This window comes from Arvicanthis niloticus, chromosome 15 (assembly GCF_011762505.2).
Source record: "Arvicanthis niloticus isolate mArvNil1 chromosome 15, mArvNil1.pat.X, whole genome shotgun sequence".
Lineage (NCBI taxonomy): Eukaryota > Metazoa > Chordata > Mammalia > Rodentia > Muridae > Arvicanthis > Arvicanthis niloticus.
In genome coordinates this window covers 62,720,856-62,735,031 of record NC_047672.1, presented here as the reverse complement: position 1 = coordinate 62,735,031, position 14,176 = coordinate 62,720,856, and the positions used below count along the sequence as shown (strand labels likewise).

The 14,176-nt window shown below is 37.9% G+C and overlaps 1 protein-coding gene across 1 annotated transcript in view; it reads left to right on the top strand.

Moving 5' to 3' along the window:
* The window catches only part of Grm3 (glutamate metabotropic receptor 3), a 212,260-nt gene that overhangs the window by 140,325 nt on the left and 57,759 nt on the right, over positions 1-14,176 (top strand). The gene's annotated exons all lie outside the window — the stretch shown is intronic.

Here is a 14,176-nt window from a genome sequence, read left to right as displayed (position 1 = left end):
GCCATGCTACACTGACTCTCTTTTTTGTTAGCTGCAGGATATGACACATATGATAGGGGCATTTAATCTTCTGCTGTGGATTTGGCAACTGTCTAAGGAACATGAATTCTGAGGTCTTCTTGTGAGGGATTTGAGCAAAAGAATCTCATAACTGTCACAGTGGGTGAGAAAAAGTCACTTTTCCCAGTGCCTAATTAGGGACAGAATGGGAAAGACAAACAGACCATGGTGACTCCCAAGCACTGCGGTTTATTTATTCTGCTATACTGAAATATTCCCTTGGGGTTCTAGAAGTTGTGAGTTCTCTCAAATCATATTATAAAATGCAACTTTCTCTGTGAACGTTAATAGAAGTAAATTGAAGACTAAAGTCATTCTAGTCAGAAGTAACTACGCAAGTGACTCCATAAAAAAAAAAAATCTGTTCTTCTTAACCTACTTCCAAATATGGCATAAATATTTCTAAGTACAGTTTTACATTATTGACATATTAAAAACACAGACGTCAGGTTTGCATTCTCACCTGTGGTGTCAGCTCGGTGACAGTCTGTGCCTCTTGGGACTTAAAGTCAAATAGATCCAAGGTGCATTTATGCCTCCACTATTAAAGGTCCCGTATACCACTGGGCAATGATTCTGATCTGCACAATCAATTTCAGTTCTTCACCCGAGATCTGGAAGTTTATATGCTTCAGTCATATAATCTGGAGCAACAGGGATTCTCACACCTCCTTTGCAGGTGGTCACCCAGAACTCAAGCACCCTGCAACATTACTGAGAGTAGTGAGAGAAGACCCACAGTCAGCCGTACATGTCATGGCAGCCTTGAAAATAAGCGCATATATTCCACTGGGAAGTTCTGTTTATTTTCTACCCTTCATTCTCCCTTAAAGGTCAAAAGTAATGGAAGTGAGTCAGGTCAGCATCCTTCTTATCCATCCAGTGGATGTGACCTCTTACCACTGGAACGATTACAGGAAGCACTGAAGAGTCAGCATTTCTTATCCTGTTATGTGTGTCAATTCATAGAGAAACAAACAGCCACAATGGGGGAGGGGTGATAGGTTACTAGTAAATTATCATTCATCTCAGAATCTCTTATCAAGTCCTCCTGACATCTTCAAAGAAATAAAGATAGACCCTAAAATCAGTTCCAAACGCTATCTTCACTTCATAAAGACATAATTCTTAAAGGCAATTATCTAAGAGTACATACCCCGTGAAGACTACCTGTAAGATAAGCATTCCTCTTTATTCTCCACGCCCATTAATCATCTTTGATAATCTATTTGCCCCTCATTATGAGAATGCATACAACATACAATTCATTCATTAACAGCCAAAACAGGTGAAGCTCAGATCTCAGCGAGCGCTCGACAGATGACCACACCATTTTCCTTTGTCTCTATGCTTGGGTCGTAAAAAGCAGAGAAAAGTGAAGAAATAAGGCCACAATTTAGATAAATAAAACAAATGTATCTTCTTCTCCTCTGTCTTGTTCAATTACCGGTTTCAGTTCTACAATTCTCTTTGCCGGTGCAAGGCCTCACCACAAAGTGCCATTCTGGCCTTCTCAATTAGTCAGACATTAGCCTCCCCTCTCCATTTACGAAGAAAGTAGATGAGAGAAAAAAAAAAAATTAAACTACAGAAGACATGGGTAAGATAGACTAGCCTTAAGGTAAATACGCTTGGAAATAAGAATTGCATTACAAAGGTACCAAGATATTTTTAAAAATAAAAAATTGACTGTATGAATCTAGCCCTTCAGTCTAGAGGAATATATGCAGAATAAAATACTGATTCTGGAATTTCATGTTGAGTTTGTAGTAACCTGTGTGTGTGTGTGTGTGTGTGTGTGTGTGTTGTATTTCTGTGTGTAGTTTATACAATTGTGGTGGGAGACGTATGTTTTGTTGGCAGGTATATGTGTGTGTCTCATTGATACTTACATGTATGCACGTGTGTTGTTGTCATGTGTCTTCCTCAAGTAATTTCCACCTTATTTTTTGAGACGGACACTCTCAGTGCACTTGGAACTCATCATTTCAACTCAAGCATCAGTGAGCTTGATGGATCTCTGTGTCTCTCTGCCTTCTCAGCACTGTGGTTACAAATATGCACCACCACAGCTGGTTGTTGTGGGTATTAGATGCAAACTTGCATACCATGCCAGGTATTTTGTGATTAAACTATCTGCCTAGCTCCACAGATATACATATGTTCTAAAGCTCAGAACTAGGTGAAAGACTAGTATTTATGCAGTGGTACTGCCTTAATGAAAAATTACCAAGGGAGATTCTTATTTTGTTAGCAATTGCAAAATCAGATGTATTTCCTGTTTCTTTTCTGAAAATTTATCTGGTTTTCTCAATCACATATTGATGTAATGGAGTAGGCATGATAACTTAGTGTCAACACTAAGCTGACATTGCCATATCTGCCCAATTGGATTCAATAGTCCTCTCCTTGAAATCTGCTTCTACCAAGTACATTCAAGATTGTATAAGGGGACAAAGGCTATCAAATAGCTATGCTTCTTATAGGACTTTGGCCACATAATCACTTGTGTTTTGCTACACTCCAAGTTGTTGGTCCCTGTGTTTGTTGGCATAGTTTTATGAAGTTGACTTCCTTTGGAAATTCATTTAGCTAAATAGATTTAACAGAAGTATGTGTTCTCAAAAATAGCAAACTCTAAATAGCAAACTCTCCTGGCATGGATATAACCAGTTCCACCTCTCTAGACAAATCTGCAGTTTCCTTTATTTTTGCATGAAGAGTGTCTGCAGTTCCCTTTTCTTTGCATGAAGACTGTCTGCAGTTCCCCAAACATGCCATGCCTTTACTTTCATCATCATACCCTATAAACAGACCAGTTCCCCACCTAGAGCATTCTGACCTCTCATCCAACTGCCTTCTCTCTATTCTGTCATGGCCTTTGCCTTGTACCTTTCATCCAAGTGTCCAACAAACCTTACCAGCTTCACTTTCTAAATTCATCAGTTATCCCCTCAGTGGCTCCCTGCATAATCCAAACACTAATCCCTCTAGCCTGAATTTCCTCAGTGCCCTCCAAATTGCTCACTCTTGCCCACCCTTTGACAGCCTCCACAACCTATTCTCTAATCAAGAGCAAATCAGAAAGAGCATCTCATCTGCTCCAAGCCCTTTGAGACGTCCTCCCACATCACTCATTATCATTCAATAAGACATCCTTTCCAAGCCCTGTAAGTCCAGCCTGAGCTGCCCCTCCCTGCCCTCACTGCCTGACTTGCTTTCCAACTGCACTCCATCCACTCCTCACCCCAGGGTGTGCAGGGTTCCTGTCTCACTGCACGTGGTCTGCATGGAATTCTTCCCAACACTCCCTGATGCTAATAACTTCCCCTACTTTCTTTGTGCCTTTGAGTAAATGTCTGTTTCCCATGGAGACCCACTCTTAATAACGTGGTACCTGCCTCCCTGCCCTAGTTCCCACAGGCTCCCATTTCTCTTTAACTTGTTTTACATTTTATCCTGTAGGTGGTTGTTTTCATCTTGGGTCATAGACATTGTTGTCCCATTGCCTTTATGTTTATTCCTTATTGTTTCATCTTCACAAAGCAAGTACCATGAGAAGAAAAACTATTACCTACTTAATTCACCACTGCTTCCCAAGTATGATGTTACCCAGTAAATATTTACTATGAACAGTACTTCATGCTCAGAGTCATGTTTCCCTACCATATGTTCAGACTGTAACTTTTCCCCCTTTATTTCTGAGATTCTAATATAGTTACATCATTTTCCCTTTCCTTTCTTCCCTTTAAGTTTTCCTACATATCTCTTTCTTGATCTTTTTCAAATCCATGGCTTCTTTTTCCATTAAATGTTGTTACACACAGAGATATGTACATATATATAGGCAGAAGCTAACTAGTCAGCGCAACCTTCTGAGTTTCTCTATCTCTGTCTCTCTGTCACTGTCTCTGTTTCTGTCTCTTCTCTCTCTCTCTCTCTCTCTCTCTCTCTCTCTCTCTCTCTCTCTTTCTCTCTCAGTGTGTGTGTGTGTGTGTGTGTGTGTGTGTGTGTGTGTGTGTGTGTTTCAGGGCTGAGCATTTGGCATTGGATAACCAATCACTGTGTTCTTCCTGCCCCAGGAAGACTATCCTGCTCTCAACATTTTTTGGTTGTATTCTTTGTCTAGGGTGGAGGACTTCTAGGTCCCACTCTCACCTTCTCCACCCAAGGCTCAGGGAGCATTGTGGAAGGAGGGGCTGAAAGAATATAAAAGCCCAAGGAACACAGTATTTGCTAGTGAGATTGTGTCTCCTACTGATGTCAGAAACTACATCCATACAATCTCACTAACTGACTAGATTTAAGTTCTTTAAAGGAACAGAACATGTCTTCTCTCTTTTTAAATATACAGCACTATTTCCATGTAACCAGCACTGTGGAAATGTTTACTGCAGGAACAAGAAATTAAATCATCAACTTGATAATATACTTTTTGTGATAATTTAGTTTTAGGAAGTATGCATTATGAATTCTGAAGTGGCTTGCTTTAATTCATGCAACCTCCCCCAGTTGTAATTTCCCTAAATATCATCAGAGCTTGAAGTAGTCTATCACTTTCAGGCAGATAGTCCTCCAATGGGAAATGATTTGCTCAAGGTCATTCATTGGAACAGAGAAAGAGTCAGGATTAAATGCACCACACTGATCCTGTACTGCTTTGACATGTTTGCAAAGACTGTTTGGTTGGTTAAGGTCTTTGATCCAAAGTATCTACAATCTCTGGTGCACAGTAGATATTAACAAAATGCCTACTGAAGGAACATAGACTAGCCAAGGGCTTTAAGACATGTTTTCTTTTCAAATCCCTTTCCCACCCTGCTGTCTCTCTCTAGGTTCCTTTTTCATCTAACAATTCTCCAAATACCCACAGTTTCAGAATCAACATTAAATTCCAAAATTTGAGATATTCTCAAAAGCTGAACTCTAAAAACATCTTTTAATTATAAAAAAAAATCTCTGTATAAGAGAGCTATCACATACACAATTTTAAAATTAGTATTAAATAAGAATTATTTTAATGTTATGTGACATTGTAAATTAATTAGAGTAAAATTTTATATGCCTCTTAGGTAAAAGAAGAACTTTTCTTTTATCCCAGGAAAGTCATTATAGGGAAACAGAGAGACCTCCTAAACTCTTAAAGAAATGCAGTGTCACTATGTCCATAATCTCCCCAGGAGACCATTCTTAGGAGGTAGACTGGAATAAAATCAGAGTTACAAAAAGCCTTCTTGAAAAATGAGCTTGTGTCTCCTCCTCACTTGACAAAGGCAGAAATTTAGGATATCAGATTATTATCCTCTCTTACTAAAGCACACAGACATGAACTCAAGTGTCACTGTAACATGGTAACTAGAACACCTCCAATTTAAAAGGAAATGAAAGAGCTGTCACTTATCTGGTACCTGGTCAGAGGTACCCTAAGACACTTCCAGAGCTGAGTGGAAATTATCTCAGGAGTCATTCAAAATAGTCACTCCCTGGTGTGAGATCAGGAGGCCAGAATAGTTAGGGCTGAAAGATAAGAGCTCAACATAAGAGAAATCCATCCAAGCTCACATACTGCACACTGCCTGGACAAGCTGTCAGAGACTTGATTTATCATTCCACCTGTGCTTAGATAGTATGTTAAGATCTGGGGACGCAGGAAACAAGACGGAGCCCCACTGTCTAGTCTTCAAAACTCTAACATAAGACAGATAGATTCTTAGGAGCTATGGTGTTAGAGAGCTGCCCGAAGCTTTTTGTTTTATTTTGATTTCAGTCTTGGTTTTAGATTGGAAAAATCCCTGCATATCTTATTCTCAGAAAATACATCTAAACTCCATAAACAAATCTCATGGCTTAGCTTACTAGTGATGAGGACAGTTTCCCAGTCCTGTTGGACTGGAGGTTAGGACCAAATAGGATAAACAGCAAAAGTAGGTTTTAAAATCTATAATTATGCATTTGAGTTTTTTCTGGCTTTTTCCTTCTAATACCTCTTGGTACTGTAAAAAAGAAAGACTGAGAGATTAGGGAATCAGAGACTGCTTGATATGGCTCTTACGTTTACAGTTCTCAACACTAGGGAGAGGAGCACACTAGGAAAACGGGTAGTCCAGCTTCATTGCCCTGTTTGCCTCTGCATCTGACTCATCCAATAGGAACAAAGATCACAGTAGGGACTACAATCACGAAGCACAGGCAGGAAGGGCATGTTTTCTGGGACATTGCACTTCAAGGAATACATTCGAGCTGGCCCCAACCCAGCAAGGCTTTCCTCCTGAAAAGTGCAGGACCATCCAAGGCACAGTGAGAAAGCCAAAACGGTAATGGCCACATCTTCAGATGAATGGGCTTTGAAGTCCCTGAAAGAGCAAACTGCTCTTGATCCTGCTTCCTCCACTGGCACATGCGCAGTTCCCACAGAGGCACGGATACTGCCCCAGCTCTTCTGATCAGAAGCATTTCCAAGTGCAAAGACGAATATCCTATCTTTCCTTTCCTTTCTTCTTGGCCAGCTTCCTGGGGTCACAAGAATAAGATTTAACTTCGCAAAGGGCACCACAAATGTGCTCACTTATGTGTTTATGCACTGTAGATCTGTGCTCTGCTGTCCTAGAAGCTTTAGAAAGGATTTGCAGTTTAAGATTGTGTGATAGAGAACAGAACCTGTAGGAAATGTGGTTCTGACTGGGACCTGTGTTTCCCACTGTGGCATCTCTTTATTAATATTCTCATTGTAATTGCCATTATTACTATTGCTGGTTCAGAATCCTTAATTATACTGATTTATGTGTGCAACCATCCTACCTGTGAAACAGGAAAATATAGTCCTCCCCAATGGAATATATGAGAAACAGATTCTATTTACCTGGTAATACGCCCCACCCCCACCCCTCAGGCATACCTCCCTCTCCCTTTTACTCCCTCTCTCTTAAACACCACACACACACACACACACACACACACACACACCATTGTTTATCCACAGAAACAATACAAAAGAATCTTAAAAGATTGAAAAATAACTTGAACATATATGTCAGTGCAACTAATATATTGTTTAAAAATCAGTCCATCTTAGACGCATAACATTTTGGACATTTTATGCCTCTTCTAAAAGACGCTAGTTTGGAAATATTGTCATAGTAAAACTGGAAACATGTTTTGTGACCACTTTCATGGACCTCTCTCTAAGCTATGAATCTTCTTGAATAAGTTACTAGAAAAACAACACAGAGAAAGTATTCAAAATCTTTCCTCGTACCACGGCAGCAGTCTATTAAATAGAAAGATTTTCTATATAGAATTTAAAGGGATTAGAATGTCATGTGATGTATCCAGGCAATCTTGGAAGCTCTTCCCAGAGGTAAGCTTAGCAAGACTGCTTAAGAACCATTATGATGCTCATAATGCCTGAGCAGGGACACAGCGTCTGAAGATAAAGGATGCTTATAAGATACATACCATTAAGAGTATTCCTGAGGACAGCAAGTGTCTGGATGGCTGTCCACCCTGCTCCCATTTACTTTAGAGATGAAGCAAGCATCCACAATAGTCTTATTCACTTTGTAGGACACCAGCAGGGAAAGGTTAGACTGTTTTTTTTTTTCAGAAGTCGTTTCCTCCCATTCTTGACTCTATGATTGAAGCAGTCTAGGTACTCCATCTATGTCTCATTTATTCAAACCTATGGGAATCAACATAAATTGGAATTTGGCAGAGTCCTTGGAACTTAGTAAAAACAGTTAGAATGCTCAAATATTTAATTCTATCAAAAAGCATAAACAGGTTTACTTGCACAGTTCAGACATCTTAAATTTGCAAAGTAACATCTTAGCTGAAATTATCTCAATACACATGAGCCAACTAAAACAGCTGTGATTAACTGTTTTAGGATTTGTCTCCTAATATTAACTTATCCATTCTTTGTGCTTTGTTCTTTAAGCAGTAAATGACACCATTTTTCAAGAGAGTGCACAAATGGAAACTTAAGTCAGCTCAGTGCTCTTTAATTAGTTAGCCAATTCAGAAGAGATAATTGTTTGGGGTTTAATTGTAAACTTTATTCCATACTGAACCTAATTGTTCTGTAGGAGAACAATTTCAGAATCATTGATCTGGATTATTTATAATTTTTCTTGAGGCAGGATTGTGTATTTTATGTCTATAGTAATCCAGCTTTCTAATACAGATCACATGCTTTACCAGAACAAAAACAAACTGGTTCACAATGAAACAAAAACTGCATTGGACCCTGAGTAGTGTATAGCTGGCCCTTTTATAATATAAAAGTTGAGGGGCATTTATGGATAATTGGTAACACACACATCATCCAGATATCATAATATCATTGTAAAAATTTTCTGAGGATTGTTAGGATTTAATTTAAATAAAATCGGGGCTGTGTAAAATAAAAATCAAGGATATATTTGGAAATATGTGATATATATATATATATATATATATATATATATATATATATATACACGCACACACACATACATATAACAGGAATAAGTGAAAACAAGGGACATCAATTTGGAAGACAGTAAAGAGGGCATATGGAAGGGGCTGAAGGGAGCAAGGAAGATAGAGAAGTAATGTAATTATATAATATTCTAACAAATAAAAGAACAAATTTGTGGACTGAGGAGATAACTCAGTGGATAACATTCCTTTTGCAAACACAAAAGGACCTGTGTTCACCTTCCCTGAAACTACATAAAAGCTAGGCAGAGCAGCATGTACCCTATACTGGAGAGGCAGAGAACTCCTGGAGGTTGTCAGCCAGCTGTTCTAGCTGAGATAGTGATCTCAGGCTCAATGAGAGACTCTGTCACAAAAATATAAGAAAAGGATAGTGTAAGATAGCCAATGTCAACTTCTGGCCTCCACATGGATGAAGGCTTCTACACACATGCACACACACAACACACATGAAAAAATTAGTTCAACCTTCAAATAGCTTAGCAACTAGTGGAATGGCTATTAAGAAAATCGTCACTTTTACATACCACAGCAGTTCATCATGGACATCTAGAAGGAGTGTATGTTGTATAGTAGATAAATACAAATGAGAAATCTCAGTGAATGGGGTGGCAGAAAAAACTTCTTAAAAGAAAAAAAAAATGGCTGAATTTGACAAAGGTTTTACCAAAAGCCAAGAGAATAAAAAAGATTTTCTAGGTGGAAAAAGAATCATTCAACACAGACATATCTCTAACTTTTCAAAACTACTGTGTTGGTGTGCTTTTTATATACTAAATCTGAAGTATATGATTCAGTCAACTTGAATAAAAGCATGCACATGTCCACAATTATACAGTGATCATTACCTTCACCCTAAACCTCTAGTCTTAAAGGGTGGAAAATGGCCTAGCACTTAGGCTTACTTATGTCTTGTCAAAATCCATTATGTGTATGTTATCTTTCCCAATAATCCTGTCAGATAAACAGACATTATTTTCTTTTGCTTTATGAGTTTAAAGCTCAAAGTACTTAAATGGCTTTCTCAAATTTACCGAGCTTAGTAGCTGCCAAACCGAACCTGATTCATCTATTCCACAACACCTAATGAAAAATAGTTAAAAATAGGCTGATACCTGGAACAAAATTTGGGGTACTGCCCTACTGTCATTGGCCCAGGATACCGAGAGCAGTTTATATAATAATAATAATAATAATAATAATAATAATAATAATAATGACAAAAAATGATGGCCCAGATATTCATTATCCAAAAAAGTATTTATTATCATTTTCACTGTCATAATGATGTCTTCAATATGGAGGGACTCATCTCATAGACTCCCACTTACATATTTTGCTACTTCCTCCGAAAGCATCCAATTGCACTGGATCAATATTTGTAACATCCTACTATTGTTTCCAAAAATCAATAGTAAATTGCAAGAACAAATAAATAATCACTGTGTGTTCAATGCTATTTAAGACTACATTTTTCTTTCCTATCACCCATTTTTTTCTCCCTCTATTACAAGATGCTCCTGTGAATAATTAAAAGCAAATTAATAGAAAAAATGGAAAAGTGCTAGATATGAAATAATACAATTTCCTACCAAGACTAAAAGTTTCTTGGGTTTATTTAATATGTTTGAACATTTCTCTTGAGTTTGTTGGTGGTAGATGGTGGTGATTTGACTTTTAAAATATACCACAATTTAAGTTTATTTTAAAATAAATATTTATTATACACTGTCTCATGAATAGAAATTTATAAAGAACTGTCTACTGTGAAAGCTTTGGGGTCTTTGTGAGACAGAACCTCACCATATAGCCTTGACTTATTGGACCCTAATCTGTAGACCAGGCTAGCCTTAAACACATAGAGATCTACCTGCCTCTATCTCTGAAGTAGCAAGATTAAAGGTATGTACCTCCATGTCTGGTGGAACTTTTGTTTATAGCCTATCCAGGCACCATCAGTTCCATGGCAGCACTACTATGCCAGCTCTGTGAGGAACTTACAAAGACATCTCTGAGCCAAAAGAAATGGAAGAGATAAAACCTAAAATATTGATAATCTCAATTTTAATAAATGTAATAAATAATTTAGAATGTATTTATAGCTTCACTGATACTTTTCATAGTAATAAAATTATTATCTTATACAATGTGGGCAGACATTTATTTTATACAATGCCTCTCACTGACAACTTGATATATGAGTAGAAACCTCTAGGATATGGACAAGCAAGCCATATGGGAATATGGGAAAACCATGCCTAGCAATCTACACAAATCCTGAGGCACAAGGCCTCCTCACAATTGAAAGGACCACTGGGACTATGGACTTAGGATGTACTAGGTAGACAAAGTGAAATCAGAGAAGTGGTGCAATCTAGAAATTGTGGGACCTTGAAGAAAATGTTCATTTTTGCTTCAAGCTCTGAGATGTAGCAGGAATGATATCAAAGGCTTAGAATATGGCAAATGTAAAAAGTATGTTGATATATCAAGGAAAGCTACTCAAGGAGTCGAATCATAGGTAGATCATAGTGCACACACACACATACACACTCACACTTAAAATCACCAAAGATACATAAAGAGACCAAATAAATGTTGACACCCTAATGCATATTTTTCTATAAATATTGAGAAGTCTTAGTAATTTTAATTTTCAGAGAAAAACCATTTGGTAAAAATCCCCAAGGTATTTGACTAGAACTAGAATCAGATTGTCTACTGTACAATAATATTTAAGCACAGGTGAGCTTCTCATATCATATTGCCATTTTTATCCTCAAGACTCAAAACTAGATTCATGTAATTATCCAAGTTATAATGTAAATAAATGTAAACCTTCATACTATCTAGACTTCCTACCATACAACTGTTGATCACATCTAAAGAATATAAAATAACTGAGTGATGTTTGCTTAGCTTCGTCTCTGTCAATGCTTCTCCTCCCAGCAGTAGAACACCTGTAATCTAATTGTGTGACTTCAAGCAATAGCCAGGTTGTCCTGACCTCTTGCAACTCTTGTTCATGGCAGGGATAGCAAGTTAGCCTACTTATATCACCACAATAATATATTATTAAAGACAGGAACACTGAAAACCCTATGAGCTACATTGATCAACATACCACCTTTTTCAACAATTATTGAAGCATCTTTCTTATGTCAGACACTGGAAAAGAGACAAAAAAAAGTTGTTAAAGAAACCACTCTCAAACAGCAGCCTCTGTCCTGTGAGTGTGTACGTTGAGAAGCTGCCTTAGACAGCTGTACATGGGGTAGCTGCAGTAAGGGCTGTAGCAAGAATAGTGGAACTACTGACTCCTATGCTTTATGCTATAGATTTGAATATATTGCTTCACATCTGGCCTCTCTTTTGTATTTTATAACAATCTTGAACAAATTGCTCTTCTTAAACATGGTGTGAGTGTGAATTCTAACTGAAAATTTAGGAAGGAGTCATAAGAGTCAAGGCCCCTTAAAAGGAACTGAAGGGCACCCATTTAAAACTCACTCCGTGTGCAGTAACCAAAGGCAGATGCTGATGTGGATGCCAGAAAGTGCATGTTGACAGGAGCCTGATATAGCTGTCTCCTTAGAGGTTTAGCCAGAGCCTGACATATATAGAGGCGGATGCTCACAGCTAACCCTTGAACTGATCATGGGGTTCCCAATGGAGAAGTTAGAGAGAAGATTGAAGGGGGTGAAGGAGTTTGAGGCCCCATGGGGAGAGCAACAATACTAACCAAGCAGAGCTCCCAGGATCTAAACCATCAGCCTGGGAGCACATAGGGAGGGACCCATGGTTCCAGCTGTATATGTAGGGGAGGATGGCTTTGTGGGGCATAGATGGAAGAGGAAGTCCTTGATCCAGTGAAGGCTGTATGCCCCAGTGTGGGGGAATTTGAGGGCAGGAAGGTAGGAATGGGTAGGGGGGCACATCCTCATGAAAACAGGAGAAGGGGTTTCTGGGAGGAGGAATGGGGGAAAGGGATCACATCTAAAGTAAATAAAATATCCAATAAAAATTAATTAAAAAATAAATAAAACTCACATGTATCTGTGCAAGCAGAACATACAGACACTTTAGTGATCCCTGAAGCCAGTTTCATTGCCTTTTACATTACGGTGAAATATTATCCTCTTTAATTTGTAATGATCTTAGATATCTTGATTTATAAAGAAAACCACAATTCTGTACTAAGACAATTTATTTAACAGCATTCCTTTTCAAAAGTCAGAAAATTACAAATTCTTGTTCAATATTGTTAAAGAAAATTTTGAAATGTAGGAATTTATTACAGTGGCAGAAAAGTTTTCTAGCTTGATTGAGACTTTGAATCCTATTTTCAGCACCACAGAAAGGGATGGCAGAAACAGAGAGAAGTGGGGGACAGGGGGCAGAAAGAGAGACAGACACACACAGAGTGTGGAAGAGATCTAGAAGTAAAGCAATGGCTCAGTACACCCACAATACACCAACACACACACACACACACACACACACACACACTGTGCATAGTGACATATGAAAGGGACAGGAAGAGAAGGAGGTGGGGAAGGAAGAAGGTCCTGAACACATAAACAGTAGAACTTAGCAAGCATATATAATTTTCCATCAGGAGCAACATGAATAAAATCTCGAACGAAAAGTTGCTATAGGTAGAAATTCACTAGTAGTTACTGCTTCTATTATAAAGAAAAGCAGATCTGACACGTTACACACTATGAGGGAACTTTGTTAGTTCTGCTCTGTCAAAAAAATGACAATATAATCTTCCACGGCTTTTCAAATTTGAAAGCCATTTCATATATGATATTGATTGAAAACATCCTCTCTTTTGGTTGGAAAGTGTCTCCTTCTTGAAGCTAGTCTTTGTTTACTGAGTTTGACACAAGATAGCTCTAATTCTAGACATTTTTCTAGAACCAGGAATTACATATAGATATATTGGACAGAGATTCGGGAGACAAGAAAGTTTAGCTACAGCCTCGAACACATCACTTTCTTAGTCCCTACTTACGGCATACATCAAATTAGTTTTTAAAAGAAGCCTTGTTTTTTTTTTTTTTTTTTTTCTTGAAGGCTTTAATAAAAACTCAGTGTGAAAAGATAACTACAAACACACACACACATATATATATACACATGTCACATCACATTAAAATACATTCATTGGAATAAATTCCCATGATTTTTGTTGTTGTTGTTGTTTTGAATTTTTTTACAAAAATCACCATGAAATAGTTTTTTCATTTTATTCTTGGTACCATTAAACTAATAGGTCATTTTACATACTTCTTCAAACCTTCATCAGACAGTGCTCATATTTGTCTGGTGGGATTACCTTTAACTGACAGGAACCAGAATGTCATTTTTTTCCTATTTGTTTGGAGTTTATAACACATCTCTTCAGAACATGTGTTTTGCTATGAACTTCGCCACAAGATAGATAGTAGCTAAAAAGTTGGAAAGGAAGATCGTGAGCTGACAGCAACCCATTTGTGCCAGAAACTGTTGTTTACAGCACACGAGATGCCATCCAGTTGCTTCATACACCATTATCTGAGCAAAAGTTCGTGATAAGCGACAACAATAAAGTTTGTGAAAGGCTGGAAGACACATTCAGCTTTATGTCTTT